Source organism: Vombatus ursinus, unplaced genomic scaffold (genome assembly GCF_900497805.2).
Source record: "Vombatus ursinus unplaced genomic scaffold, bare-nosed wombat genome assembly UNPS02014810.1, whole genome shotgun sequence".
Lineage (NCBI taxonomy): Eukaryota > Metazoa > Chordata > Mammalia > Diprotodontia > Vombatidae > Vombatus > Vombatus ursinus.
This window is the reverse complement of record NW_020954588.1, coordinates 10,963,176-10,976,523: the sequence shown is the minus strand read 5'-3', so window position 1 is coordinate 10,976,523 and position 13,348 is coordinate 10,963,176. Positions and strand designations below refer to the sequence as shown.

Sequence of the window (13,348 nt, the reverse complement as noted above, 5' to 3'; positions counted from 1 at the left end):
GAAAACACAAGGAGCAGGAATGTATCTATTAGGCCAAACTTAGAATTTCTTTAACTGCCAGATTAGATCTTCGCCTGGGTAAATCTTTAAGAGAGATTTCTCACACTGGTTGGTTTCTGGGTGAGAAAGTTGAAAAGAGAAAAAAATCTTGGTCCTAATACAATAGTTAATTATTAAATACAAAAGATAAATACTCACTTCTTACAATGTGTGTGTATAAATATACAAACTAAACTCTAATGGGTGTATAGAACAATCAAATAAAATAGATTAAGATAGTATAGACTTTGGAATGTTTTCTTAAAAAAAGCTGTTATGAGCAAGAGGGGGATTGACTTCATAGTCTGCTGTTAGATATTAAATTTAATATTCAACCAGTCTTATTTAAGAAAAAAATATTTCTTATATTTTATCATTTCTTTAATGTTATATTAATTATAGAGAGGTTGATGTTATTGAATGTACATAATCTATTGAAATTGTACATTTTGATCTTTTTTTGTATAATGGTTCCTTGACTTTAAAATAACTTCTGAAATGATAATTCTAAATAGAACATATTTACCTATTGCTATCCCCTATATATATATATATTTTTTTTCTTCAAGAACATAATATGGCTATGATATCAGGGAAAATAAACCTTCATCCTGCTTTCTGAAAGAGAATATCATGAATTATTTTGTTGTGCACCTTTGAAAACTGCAGAGGTAGTTAAAGAAAAAAATAGTTGGTCTGCAATTTTGTGAATTGTGCTATGTAAGGAGTAAATGTATATAGGATGATTTTTAAATACTAGAAGGAAGGAAAATAAATCATAATCAGCAGTTATTCATATTAATTTATCAATAAAACTCATCAAAATGCTTGAAAAAACTTTGATATTTACCAGAAATTGTCAGTGTATTCAGGCAGATTAGACTAGGTGCAGTGAAATTTCTTACAGTTGTGAGATTCTTTTTGTAATTCACAATGTATACGATTAGAAAGTCATAAAACTGCTTTCTCCTTATGTCTGAAAAAAAAACCCATTGTTTTATCCAAATGTAGCATTGTCTTGACATTGCTAAGGAAAACAGGATACTGGAGGTGGCTGTTCATTGGTTTTGGGCAGAAAGCCCCCCAAATTCCTCACCACAACCCCAGTTTGCCCTGACCATAAGACTGGCAGGGACCAATTTTGCCTACCTGGTTAGCCCCTCCCATCCTAACAAATGTTAAGAGGAAAAAAAAAAAGTCAATAAGACACAGGTAAGGTAAGAGCAGGGAAGAGCCAGGCAACAGAAGTCACAGAGAAAAAAAGTTGTTATGAAATCCAAACACCTGGACTCTGGGACAAAGAACAAGAAAATCTCCTTTGGGTACTACACAGAGACTTCTGACCTTTTTATCTCCCTTTTTCCCCGTTTCCCTTGCTCCCTAAACAAGCATACATATTTGAGGGGGATACTCACCCCACAGGTTAGGAAGCTTACCTTGTTTCTTAAAAAATTTACCTTTCAGTATTGGGAACATCATGCCTAAATCCAGATGTGACCATAAGAAGGTTTATTTAATGAAGATCACCAAGAAAGACTTAGAATTCAAACAAAACCTGATAGCAACCTTCAAAAATGTGTGGACACATACAAATACCTTTTCATCTTCTCTGTAGCAAACGTGAGGAACAACAAATTGAAAGATATTAAGAGTGACTATGATGAGGTTCAGGGTGCACCTGAAAATGTTCACTCAAAATGAATTCGCTCAGGCTGTCTCCAAATCAAGTACAGGCATTTATTGTGGGTAATACAACACAAAACAACACAACACACCAAGCAGGCTCCCCAGTTCATTAAGGAAGACACAGTTAAAGGGAGATCCCAGCTTAAGGGGGGTGGTGGCAGTCCCCCAAGGACAGGGGGTTTAAGAGAGATGCCTGAGTAAGGGGAGATGTCACCCACCAAAGGTAGATGCCCTTCACTTAAGGAGGACACCCCCTCGCCAGGAGAGACTATGGATTCTTGTAGAGTAAAACCTGCCGGGCAGGAGATGAGGTAATCAGGGATTTTAGTTTCTGAGTTTGGGGCATTATCTATTCCTTTGTCCTCCCAAGGGCAGAGGGGCTGAGGGTTTCTTGTTTCAGTATTTTATTGACCAGTCTACTTAAATCTCATTGTCTCCTAATAGTGACTTTAAGTGGTACCTGAGATAATGGACTTCTTTTTGACCACTCTATTTTAATCTCACCATCTCCCCCCTCAAGAAGTAGACACCCAAATTAATTTGGGAAAAGGGCAAGGGTCATGCATTCCTCCTCCCTTGGAAGCACTGTCTTAGGAAAGAAGGAGGTTATGACAATAACTTTGAGCCAAGGTGCAGCTGATGAGTGTAAGGACCACCTGGCCCAGGTCAGCAAGGAGCTGAGGGGTGAGGTCAGTGTCCTGCTCAATAACAGAATGAAGAAGGAATTGAGTGAATGATTCACTAAATATTCAGAAATAGATTATATTTGAGCTGGTAACAAAGAGATGACCTTCACCATGATCTTGGATGGGGGCACCCTGGAGTAGTTCCCCCACTTGATAGAGCCTTAGCTGAGACAGTTTGGTCTGCCCACTGCCCCCAGAAAGGTGTGCTAACCCTGATCTCAGACTACCGGGTGTGTAAAGAGGGTGATGTGCTGACCCTTGAGTAGACCTGAGGACTGAAGCTGCTTGGGTTCGAGATGACAGAATTCAGGGTTAATAGCAAGCATCTGTGGAAGGATTATACAGAGAGAAGGAGAAAAGGAGAGGTAAAATGGGGTAAATTATCTCACATAAAACAGACAAGAAAAGGCTTTTACAGTGGAGGGCAAGTGGGGGAAGGTGAGAGGGAATGAGTGAATCTTATTCTCATAGGATTTGGCTTAAGGAAGGAATAACATACACACTCAATTGGGTATGGAAAGTTATCTTGCCCTACAGGAAAATAGAGGGGAAGGGGATAAGAGAGGGGGTGATGGTAGAAGGGAGGGCAGATTGGGAGAGGGGGTTATCAGAAGTAAACACTTTTGAGGAAGTACCTGGTCAAAAGAGAGGATATAATAAATGGGGGGGGCAGCGGGAGGATAGGATGAAGGGAAATATAGTTAGTTTTTCACAACATGACTATTATTTAGGTGTTTTGCATGACTATACACGTATAACCTGTATTGACTTTCTTGCCTTATGAATGACGGTGGGTGGGTAGGGATGGAGAGAATTTGGAGCTCAGAGTTTTAAAAACAAATGCTAAAGATTGTTTTTACGTGCAACTGGGAAATAAGATATACAGACAATGGGGTATAGAAATCCATCCTGCCCTACAGGAAAATATAAGGGGAAGGAAGCAAAAGAAGGGGGGGAGGATGATAGAGGAGAGGGCAGATTAGGGGAAGGGATATTCAGAATGCATATCTTGGGGTGGGGGAAGGGGAGAGATAGGGAGAAAAGTTGGAACTCAAAATCTTGTGGAAGTGAATATTGAAAACTAAAAATAAATTAATTAATTAAAAAAGAAAATACAAAAAAAACCTGTTCAAAAAAAAAGAAGAAAGAAAAAAAGAAAGTACTTTGTATGTACTCATGGAGGCATAAATTGTTTGCCCCTCCCCTTAGCATGTATAGAACATATAGGGCAGTAACTATTTCACTCTGGTCTTTATAACTTCACACCCAAGCCGAATTCCTGGCATGTAGTAGATGCTGACTGATTGCTTGATGAGTGCATGATCTGCTAATTGAGGTCTAAAGTTGTTTCCTAAGGCCACATCCCCATATTAAAAACTCTCACTACTTTTATTTCTATAGCTATGTTCAAGGTACTTAGGCACCCAAAGTTCCAGAGAATGTTGACCTTTTGTCTACTCTATACTATACACATTTTTTCCATATGTTTTTCTTTGGAAAATTTTGTATTTCTATGGTTTCCTTCCCTTGGACTGTTCTCCATATCTTCTATTAGGCGTTTTATGTGAAACGTGACAAAAGATGAAGTATAGTTATCCTAGCTTCATGAAGAGAAAAAGAGGATGATCATTTGGAGCACAGAACTACAAGCTGGCAGAAGGGAAGGCCTGGGCCCCAATTCACCATCTGTGATCAGCCACCCCCAGGTATCCAGGGATCAGCTGTCACTATGCGCACAGACGTTATGCCAGGGTGAGAAGCTCTCTGTGAATAAATACCTCCCACAACACAGAAACCACCTGCTAATTGGGAACGACGGTGATATTGCCCCATCCACGAGATGAATGAAGCTGCAAGAGGTGTGACATCCCATCCTTTAAGTCTGCTCACTTCTCCCCGCACTTGAAATCTTGGTTTAAGCCTTTGGAGCTGGCAGCCGAACTTCAGGGAGTTTTTAAATAAATCTTCCTCTATTAAATGCTGGGATCTGGTCAGGAACTGAGTGGGAAATGATCGGTAATGTCAGTGTCCTGGGGGACTAGATAGGTCCTGACAGGCAACAGGAGAAAATACAGACCATCATTCTGTTAGCTTGAGGCCGAGCCAGAAATGGTTAAGTAGGTGGAACATGGTAGCTCAGTGTGGAGAGTGTAATATTGGGCTTGGAGTCAGGAAGCCCTGGGTTCAGATCTCCCCTTCACAGCATCTCTCATACATGTCTCTTCATTTACAGGTCCACAGCCATAGTCCAGGCCCTCATCACCTCTCAATTGTACTACTTCGATGGCCCACGTGGTCTCTCTACCTCAAATTTCTGCTCACACCAATTACTCTTCACTCAGCTGCCAAGATTATTATTATTTTTTTTCTAAATGTAGACCTGACCATATAACTGTCTTTGCTCAAAGATCTTCAGTGACTCCCCATTACCTCCAGCATAAAATATAAAGTCCCATGTTTAGCACTTAAATCTCACAACTTGGACCTTCGCTAGTATTTTTATCCTTTAGTCCCCTACACTCTCTATATAATCTGATTTATTTGCAGTTTCTTGAACACAGCATTCAATCTCTCATCTCTTTGCCTTTGCATGGCTGTCTCTTGTGCCTGGAATATGCTACTCTCTCACCACCAGTCTTCCTTAAAAACACAGATCAAATGTTACCTGCTGCAGAAGAATTTTTCCTACTCCCAACTGCTAAGGCCTCTCCTTTCAGATCACCTTTAACTACTCTGTATATATCTTGTAAGGACCTGGTTGTGTATCCAGGCTCTTTCTTTTAATAACAATATGACCATAGGCGTACACAGTAAAGCAAAAGCCTAGTTACTAGATGCAGAGTACAAGGTGAGGATGAAATTAATTAACAGCAAGACTGACCATCAAGTCAAGGATCCAAAGATTCTCCCATCACCATCTCCCTATGGAGGCTGAGATTGGTCTCAGAGGCTGGAGCTAAGGCTGAGTCAGCCAGTTGGGTTTAAGTATCCTCAACTATGTGTGGAGGCATGGAGCCAGGGACAGCCCAAAGGGTCATTCATCTTTAGAGGAGAGGTTAAAAGTTCCCTCTTTTACCTTTCATTATTTACTTCTAACCACGTTTTCTATTACTGTAGCTTATTTATTTTTTATTAATTAATTTATTTTGATTTATCAACAATCACTTCCATATGCTTTTGAGCTTAAATTTTTTCTTCCCCTTCCTCCCCACCACCCTCCCCAAGGCGGCGCACAATCTGATATAGGCTATACATATCCATTCCTATTAAACATATTTTCACATTAATGATGTTGTAAGTAAGAATTAGGACCAATAGGAGGAACCACTAGAAAGAGGAAACAAAACTCAATAGAACAAAAAAAAATAGCAAATAGTATGCTTCGATCTTCATTCAAACTCCATAGTTCTTTCTTTGGATGTGGATAGCATTTTCAATCATGAGGCCTTTGCAGATGTCTTAGATCCTTGTATTGCTGAGAAGGGTTAAGTTTATTAATATCTGTCATTGCACAACGTTCTCTTGGTTCTGCTCATTTCACTCAGCATCAGATCACACAAGTCTTTACAGGTTTTTTTCTGAAATCATCCTGCTCATCATTTCTTATAGCACAATAGTATTCCATTACATTTATATACCACAACTTGTTCAGCCATTCCCCAATTGATGGGTATCCTCTCAATTTCCAATTCTTTGCCACCACAAAAAGAGCTGCTATAAATATTTTTGTACACGTTGGTCATTTTCCCGTCTGTATAATCTCTTTGGGATATAGCCCTAGAAGTGCTATTGCTGGGTCAAAGGGTATGCACATTTTGATAGCCCTTTGGGCATAGTTCCAAATTGCTCTCCAGAATGGTTGGATCATTTCACAACTCCACCAACAATGCATTAGTGTTCCAATTTCCCCACATCTTCTCCAACATTTATCATTTTCTTCTTTTGTCATCTTGTATTAATGCAGTTTATAGACCAGGCTTGCACAGGATTGGCTGTGATGGCTGGGTGGGTCTTAGGGTTGTGTAGTTAAAAAATAGCCACACCTGAGGCCAAGGTAGTCAGCCCCTTCAGTATTGCAGACCTATTGTTTCCTGCCTCCCCAGTGTACCTTGTCTCTCTCTGCCGGTCTTGCCAGTGTTCCCTTCCTTCTTGTGGATCTCTTAGCTTTTTGACAGTTGTGCCCAAAACTTTGTTAACCTGATTCTCATTGCCCCCCACACTCCTTCATACCTCCCAATTGCTGTTTGTTTTAACTTTGAGACTGCCTTGTTTTGTACTGAGGTACCTATATCCTCTTGATTTCTTTGCTTGCCAGGCCCCCAAAGTGTTGTTGCAGTGAGTAGCACAACCCAAACTTTAGGACTGGAAAGGACATTGGTCATTACCTACTTCATTTCCATCATTTTAAAAACAAGGCCGCCAAGGGCCAGAGAGACTAAATGATCTTCCCAAGGCTAGGTGGAGAAGTGATTAAGGTAAGATTCAAACCTAGGTGTTCAGACTCAACATATAATGCTTCTTCCTCTATGTCACATTGTCTCTACGGACTCTGCTTTTCTGCTTCTCATTGCTTTCCCCTATCTCATGACCTCCTGTGGCCTCCAATCCAATTAGCAAGATGACAGGATAACTTTGGGGATGAAGCAATGCAAGAAATCGCCCAATTTGTACCCTTCACTCACCTAAAATCTTGGCATGTAGAGTCTAGACCAGGGGTGGGGAACCTGCGACTTCGAGGCCACATGTGGCCCTCTAGGTCCTTAAGTGCGTCCTTTGACTAAATCCAAACTTCACAGAACAAATTCCCTTAATACAAGGATTTGTTAAGACTCAGTCAAAATGCTATACCCAACGACCTAGAAGACCACATGTGACCTTGAGGCCCCAGATTCCCTACCCTGGAATTCTAGAGCTTATAGACTCTTATGGTGTCATTTAGAGCAAGAAATCTCATCCTCTCCTGTAAGAGAGATTGGTCTTCCTGGAAAAAACTTGTTACTTGACCACCAAGTTTGATAGGACCTAATTGAGTAAACTGAAAAGAGTTGCTGTTAGGGGAACCTAGTAACCAGATCAGTGGCCATTTTAGAGAACAAAAGTTGGAGTTCTTAGGCCTGTGGCAGTGCTCCAGGACCTTCCAACATAAACAAACACTGAATTTGCTTGTTCTTCTATGATCCATGATGTTTTGTTTCAAATAACTATTAAGGAAGCTGATTATATATGAGTCACGATCAAAGCATGTTTACATGGTGCTGGAGGTTTTTCTTACCCAAGTCTACCTCCAAGAAGGAACAGAGCTGACTTTTGCAGGCTCACTATCTGTACTCATAGACATAAGTGCAGGTGAGCTTTAATCTTTTTTAAAACACCTCTCTTTTCTGTAAATATAATTGCAGCAAACTTCCACACTGAAGGTAATAGTTTGATTACAAAGAAATGCACAGAAGAAAGGGAAAGAGAGGAAAAGATCTATGCTTCAAAGCATAACCTCTCAGCAGGATGCCTCCCTCAGCTGAGGAATGGGAACATTTTTAGCAATATCTTTTGCTCATCAGACACATGAGCCAGCTGTGCTTCTGCAATGGATATATTTTCCAATTTAAATGAATATAAGTGAATTTAGCTTTGCAGCAATTAACACAACAAGATTGCACCCAGTCTCTGCTTCTTAAAAGCACAGCTCCTGGGCCACCTGCTACATGAGACCCTTAAAGATTCCACCTTCCTCCCTCCCACCCTCAGCCCTTGGAGCTTTACCCTTTTGAAATTACCTTTCATCCAACTTGTGTGAACTTACATGTGCATATAGATTCTAAGTAGAGATGTCTTCCTTGAGAACAAGGATATTGCTTTGTTTTGGAGTCTCTAGAGCCTATCCCAAGGCCCTGCACATTGTAGGTACTTACTTTAAAATATTTTTAGAATGGAATTTTATTGAGTTCATGTTGGAGCTATGATGTGGCAATGAACTGAAAACATAGAATTCTTCAGTACTCATTTCTCAAAAGCAGGCTGTATTCTGTCTTTAGTGAGACAAATAGACAAGTGTGTAAGAGACTCCTTATAATTGTAGCTGTCCTCAATAGTAGGTGGTGCAGTGACTAGAGCTCTGGGCATCTGGAACACCTGAGTTCAAATTTGACCTCAGACACTTAACTAACTATGTGACCCTGAGCAAGTCACTTAACCTCTGTCTGACTCTGTTTTCTCCACCATAAAATGTGACTAATAATAACACCTACTTCATAGGGTATTTCTGAGGAAAAAAGGAGATAATATTTTTAAAGATTTTGGCTCAGCATCTGCCACAAATTAGCCAGTGAAAAAATGTGGGTTCCCTTCCCTTCCACGCCTTGTAGTTTACAAAACATTTCACCTACATAATTTCATTTGATTCTCTTAACAACCTGTTACGGTAGATAATTGCAATTATGAATATTCTCATTTTACAGATGGGGGAAATGAGTCTCAAAATGTATATGCAATATAGTAGAGTCACTAGAATACTGGATTTAGCCTTCAAGAGACTTGAGTTCGTTTGTGAGGTTATAAGTTTATTGGTTGTAATACTAGACAAGTCACTTAGCCTCTCTGATGCTATTTCCTCATCTGTAAGATGGGACTAATAACAAATGGACAATCTACTCCCTGAGATGACTATAGGGAAAACCATAAAGTTTAAGTATATATAAATATACATATATATGTAATACATACACATACATATGACTTATTATATTCCTATCATGATAAGATAGATGACCAAACATGGCACCCTTATTTCCTAACACTATCTGGGTACCATTACCTATCAGCTCTATAATGGTTGCTTCTTCCAAGTGCCTACCCCACCACAATCTCCAAAGTACTAGCCTAAAGAAAACAAATCATTTCAAAAAGAAGAGATGACAATTATATCAAATTTGGTATCAGTCTTCCAGGGTGTATTAGCAATTAATGTTTCAATGACAACGTACCATTGGTTTGATTGTCAGACTTTCCGAAAGGAGAGAGAGAAAGAATGAACTGTCATCCAAGTACTGTCACTGGGGAAGAATCAGTGTTTCAAATCATTCTCAAACAATGTTAGTGCCACTGAACATATCCCATTAGAATAAAATGGGGACAAAATCATATAGGAGGGGAGGCACTGGTCTGATATCCTCAACAGTCTGCTGATCCAATAATGTGTACTAGCGGTATTGTACTGAATAATGTAAACTGTGTGGGAGTAATTGGTTCTGATGTAATAAGTTTTTGACCCTAGTCTATAATAGATGGTACAAACAATATCTAAGAGCAGCCAACTGAACCCTACTCTTTCTTGGCTAAGTTTGAGCAAACTTTTTGGATTATTTCACTCACATTGTTGGTGGGGGACAGTTGTAAGTTGAATAGACTTAAAAATTAATATGATGCCTTATAAATGGCTATGTTAAGACATTTCATTCAAATTCTTGTCAAAGGGAAATGGATTGAACAATGTCTCTTCAAGACTAGAGCATATGCTCTGTCTGTGGGTGGGAAGTGTAAGGAGAACATGTAGCATCCATGAGTGAGGTGAAAGTTGTGGTGAGATTTCTGGAGGCCTCGTCCACTTCCCAGAGAAGCTATCCTCAGGGCCTAGTGTTTTTGATTAAGTGGAGTCAGCCTGGAGGCATTTCACTCATGCCAAACATCAGCCCCAAGAGGCCCTGTCTTTTCTGAGATCCTCTCAAGTTATCTTAGCATCCATGTTGTGACATGTTTGAGTTTGGAACTTCTTTATGAGATTTTTTAGAATAGAATTGTGACCAAATACACATGATAGAGAGCCACTGAATCTTGGTCTTCCTGTTCAACTTCATTGAAGCAAAGGTATAAAGAGGAAATGGACCTTAAAGGTCATCTGATCCAACTCTTCCATATTTCAGAGAAAGAGACTGAGGCCCAGAGCAGGCAAATAATAAAGGTTATACTGATAACTGGTAAATTGGAGGGGAAGAATTTAAACCTCTTTGCTTTAACTCTGAATACTGTCCCAAATTCCCTTTGTATTGGTTATATTTATTCTTCACAAGATAGAAGTTTCAATGTGTGTGTGTGTGTGTGTGTGTGTGTGTGATAACATAGAAATGGCTCATTTTTCCTGCTATTTGTTGTCTTTCTTGTTGAGTAATTAGTACATGGATTCTGGTAATATTTTATAAGTTACACAAAAAGCGGGACTAGACAATGGATGTGAAATATTCTCCCATAGCAGCAGTTCTGTCTGCTGGACTGTTCAGGTCATTCTACAGTCATTTCACAGACATGGATTGTTTGCTAAAAGCTTTAAATGTTCTCAAGGATTGGGGGTGGGAGAAGATGAACATTTCCTTTTTTCTCTTGGTTGATAAATCTGTTGCTTCATTTTTTTTTACTAACCTTTCTTGAGTCTAAAACTGTTCTTAGATTTTCAAAATCATTTTCTTTAAATACCACCATGTTTCAGTATATGTGAAGGAATGTTCACAAATGAACATGAGCTTTTATATATTCCATATAATCAGTTATTTTCCTTTTTCCCTTTTCTTTTATTATTCCAAATATAGAAACCAGATATTTAGCTCAGGGTGTTACTTTGAAGGAACATCTGTAAGCATTTAACATTTTTTTTTAATTCATCTGTTCAATTTCAGTTTAAACCCTGCTGGGTTTGCTTCTTCAAGAAATAATGCCTTTGTTACATTTTTTTTTTCAGTTTTTAATTGACAATTACTTTTTTACCTACTATTAAACGTCTCAGATTCTTAAATTCTTATTTAAAAAAATCTTTGATTTACTCAGGGAAGTAGCATAGTAGAACAAGCAGAGAGCCAGCTTTCATGTCAAGTAAGGCCCAGGTTCAAGTCCTACCTCTGACAACACTAACTGATTGATCCTGAAAAAGTTTATTAACCTATCAGTGCTCCCAAGGAACTAAATAAGAATATAAATGATAGATCTACTTTGAAGAATGTCTATGATGAGAATTTGCTTCTTTAATGAAAACACAGCTTAGGAGTTCATCCCCCTAAAATAATTTTATAATTTTGTAGAATGAATTATGAAACACAAATTTTCAAATGTCTAAGGGGATAAAACCTAATTGAAAATAGAATTATAGGAACTACATATGAATATAACATATTATATCTACATAGAGGCAGCTGGATGATGTAGTGGACAGAGTTCTGGATAAAGAGTCAATAAGGCTGGAATTTGATTTTGTCGTCAGACAATTGTTAGTTGTAGGAGCCTGAACAAATCATTTAAGCTTTTAATGCTTCACTTTCTTTCTCTGTAAAACAAAGGGGGTAATAATAATCTCTATCTCTTATGGTTGTTAAAGGACATAATATTTGTAAATCACTTTTCAAGCTTTATAGTGCTATAAAATTCTATTATGGTTATTATTTAAAGGAAAAAAATAAATCAAAATATCATTTTAGTTTTCATTTTTAGTTTTATATTGACATTAATTTGAAGCCTACCACTTTATGACTGATTGTTGTCAAACCATGTGGCCAGGCCATTGAAGTTACACTCACTGCAGTAGAGCTTGGATGCTTGGCAGTCCAGCTAGAGAAAAGACCTCAGTGTTTGGTACCTTATCTTTCCACGTGATCTTTAGAACCTTCCTAAAACAGCTCAAATGAAAGCAATTCAATTTCCTGTAATGGTTCTGGTATATTGTCCAGGTTTCACTGGCACACAACAATGAGGTCAGCATAACAGCTCTGTAAACCTTCAGTTTGGCATGCAGCCTAATACCTCTTCTTTCCCAAACTTTCCTTTAGAGTCTCCCAAATATTGAACTAGCTCTGACAATGTGTGTGTCAAACTCATCTGTGCATATATCCCTTCAAAGTATACTATCAAGGTAAGTCAATTTATCTACAGTGTTCAACATTTCTTCATTTGCTATAACTAATGGTTCCACATATGGATAGTGCAATGCTGGCTGGTGGAGAACCTCTGTTTCTTTGATGTTGTCAGGCCAAAATTAATGTAATTGGCAGAGAACTGATCCATATTCTGTTGCATTTTAGCCTCAGAGTATGCACTGAGAGCACAATCATCTTTCAAAACTCTATCCTGAGGCACGGATAGAAGAACATTTTTTTCCTTTGGGAGTGTTGAAATATATACAAATGGATATAAATGTGTGTATGATATATAATAATATATACTCATGTATATGTGTATGTATACACACACACATACTTTATACTTTACTTGGAGATAATATGACCCAAATACATCTATATTTGAATAAATAAGTTCAGAATAATTTTGAATTTATATCCCTGTTGCCACATTCGATAAAATACAGACTCCTCTGTTTGTCATTTAAAGCCCTTCACAATCTGTCTCAGATCTAACTATCCAGGCTTATCACACATCATTCCCCTTTATGCATTCTTTGGTCCAGTAAAACTGGCTTACTCCTTATCCTCCAAAGTTCACGATTACTGATAATAGCTGTACTTGAAGTAGTTTAAGGAATCAATAAACACATGGACAGAAAGCTGTGTAGAAAGCATTACTGCAAGAATTCAAGAGGTTTGGAAGCTTGCTACCTGATTACACAAAGTTACTTAAAGATTCCTGGGGGGGAAGCTAGTTGGCATAGTGGATAGAGCACCGACCCTGGGTTCAGGAGGACCTGAGTTCAAATCTGGCCTCAGGCACATAACACTTACTAGCTGTGTGACCCTGGGCAAGTCAATTAACCCCATTGCCTAGCCCAAACAAAACAAAAAAAAGTTAAAAAAATAAGAAAGATTCCCAGGTCATCCTTTCAAACTTTTAAAGATATCTAGTCTATTTCACTATTTATTGTGATAGCTTGCATTTATTTGATAGTGTACTATTGACTATAATATATGCACTATTTATTTGATATAAAATATCAAAATAAGATAATTGAA

At 38.4% G+C, this 13,348-nt stretch overlaps 1 pseudogene; it reads left to right on the top strand.

The window, feature by feature from the left end:
• The first annotated feature begins 1,516 nt into the window (after nucleotides 1–1,516).
• Nucleotides 1,517–2,740, top strand: LOC114052928 (annotated as a pseudogene).
• Nucleotides 2,741–13,348: the final 10,608 nt, after the last annotated feature.